This window comes from Chlorocebus sabaeus, chromosome 4, assembly GCF_047675955.1.
Source record: "Chlorocebus sabaeus isolate Y175 chromosome 4, mChlSab1.0.hap1, whole genome shotgun sequence".
Taxonomy (NCBI): Eukaryota; Metazoa; Chordata; class Mammalia; order Primates; family Cercopithecidae; genus Chlorocebus; species Chlorocebus sabaeus.
Window position 1 is genome coordinate 70,602,002 of NC_132907.1, and position 2,836 is coordinate 70,604,837.

Sequence of the window (2,836 nt, forward strand, 5' to 3'; positions counted from 1 at the left end):
GGAGATACACAATATTCAGTCTGTAACAATGTATATATAAATACTGAATTATTTATACTGCAGGAGAAAAATTAAGTTTATTTGATTGTAGACATCAAATAGTCTGTAACTTAAAAGTTTGTAGCTTCAACTGTGTCATAAATCACGTATCTTTATTTGTGCAAGTTTGTACCCACTGGTTAAGTCTACTTCTCTGTCTACTATGATACCAATAAAACATCCTCTTTTTGTATTTTAAAAATAATTTTAAAGCATATTTATGGAGAAAAATTGAAACATTGTAGAATGCAACTGTTTAAAGTATATAGTCAATAGTTTTTAGCACAATCATAGAGTTGGGAAATAATAAAGTATTCACTACAATGAGAGTCAAAAACGTTGAGGTCTTGTGGACAAAGACTTATAGATAGGCGCAAAACATAAATCCTCTTTTGCAACCCAAACTAATTGTTCAGTATGAGTTTTGATACATATAAGAAGGGATATTATGATACCTGAGACAGTTAATTGATGGGAGTATTATTTGCCATAAAGGTTGGTTCCAGGCCAGGCGCAGTGGCTCAAGCCTGCTCAAGCCTGCAATCCCCACACTAAGGTGGGAGTATCGCTTAAAACCAGGAGTTCGAGACCAGCCTGAACAAGAAAGTAACAAACACTTCATCTCCACAAAAATTTAAAAATTAGCTGGGTATTGGGGCATGTGCCTGAGTTGCAGCTACTCAGGAAGCGGAGGCTGAGGAAAAAGGATTGAGCCCAGGAGTTGGAGGCTGCACTGAGCTTTGATGGCACCACTGTACTCCAGCCTGGGTAACAAAGACAGACTCTGTCTCTTAATTAAAAAAAAAAAAAAAAAAAGAGAGAGAGAGAGAGATTGATTCTAGAACTGTAGAATAGATAAAGAGCATGGGATATGAGGGAAATCCTCAGCAGGATTAATTGTGCATTCCAAATCCATGTTGACCATACATACGATGGATTTTTACTTAAATAAAGGCTTTTATCTTGAGAACATGATGTCTGGAGTTAAAGGGACTGGCATATTCCACACATCTATACTATTCTTGAGTGTGATCGTTTAGGAATGAATATGATTTGAACTCATACATGTTAAGAGACGGTGTCAAATTGAGAACCAGGCAGATCCACCATCTATAATCAAAAGGACCCTAAAGTAAATTGGTTGAAGAAATTAGATCCCAAAGATTCTTGGTGAATTTTGAAGTCTTCATCAGTATACTCATATGAAAAGGAGATGACAGAAACCAAAATAAAAGAATTATGGGCTCTAAAGGACAACTGGATTAATATAAGCATCATTTCATTAAAAAGGGCTAACTTACTGGGCATGGTGGCGGGCGTCTGTAGTCCCAGCTCCTCGGGAGGCTGAGGCAGGAAAATGGCGTGAACCCGGGAGGCGGAGCTTGCAGTGAGCCGAGATCGCGCCACCGTACTTCAGCCTGGGCGACAAATCAACACTCCATCTCGGAAAAAAAAAAAAAAAAAAAAGGGCTAACTTGAAGATAAATCTTTTGACTCTGGCTCTTCAGAGGATCTAAATGACCTTAATGGACAGTGGAAGAAATCACAACCTGGAATTCCTTGAATAAAAATTTATTGACTTTAAACAATTTTGTCTAATGTTACATACACACAATTAAAAACAAACCTCTTTACACTGAATAAGCCAGCAACAATAACAAAAAATTGAGGTAACATTTCCTAAATCATCCAGGTCAAATGTTCACTAAACAAAATATTTCAAACATCTTATAATTATGAAAACAGAAATACAAATTAAGGTAATTATAAGGTAATTCATAAATATCAGAATATCTGAAATGAAACAATACAGATGGCAATACTAATTTTTGCAAATATAAAACCATATAACTACTTTACACTGTATGGAGTGTGTACATTGATGCAGCCACTTCAAAAAACTGTTTGGTATTCATTAAGGTTAAACATACCAATACCCTGTGACTCAGAAATTTCACTTCTGAATTACACCAAATACATATACAAGATTATTTGCATTGCCATATAAAAGTTGAAAATTAGAAACAATACAAATTCTCATCAACGGTGATATACATACATAAATTATATTGTAACAATATGTATTAATCTAACAATCATACAGGTTGTAAATTATCCAAACACAAAGTGATACACACAGTTTGGTTTCATGTGTTTAAAATTTATAAATTATTTGGTGTTTAAGTGAGGAAGGGGAGAAATATTTAGGAAGGGATGATGGAGAAACCTCAAAATTGCTAGTAATGCTCCATCTCTTGACCTTAGCAATGATTACCTGAATATGTTCACATTTTTACAATTTGTTAAACTATAGTTATGATTTTTGCAGATTTTGTCCATGTGTTATAATACAATAAATACACCATTTTACCTTTTTGCTAAAATCCCCTCCCAAGATGTGCAAAATTATACACAAAGACCTTACCTGGGAAAACAAAATCATATACAATTGAATCACCATCTCTGTAAAATAATCTCCTCCATACTCACTCTGTTACAGTGACACTGAACTTCTTGTGTTTTTTACGCATAGGAAGAACATGTAATTTCTTGTCTGATAAGGGTGTATGCAGTTTTTTTGTTAAATGATTTCTATTAAATTTATACTGAGACCACAACAACAAACTAGAACTATTTTGGGAAAGCTATAATGATGGTGTCTACGTGTATACCCCAAGTGAATTTCTGCATTAGAAGCAATAATATCAACTTGTCATGCTCTTTTTGTAGATCCTCTCATGGCTCAGTTCCTGTTGTACTTAAGCTTGCTGTTTGTTATGATTTGAATTGTGGCTAC

General features: G+C 34.6%; 1 pseudogene; it reads left to right on the forward strand.

Annotated features, from left to right (window-relative positions):
- Nucleotides 1-374: 374 nt before the first annotated feature.
- Nucleotides 375-487, forward strand: LOC119620840 (small nucleolar RNA SNORA40; annotated as a pseudogene).
- Nucleotides 488-2,836: the final 2,349 nt, after the last annotated feature.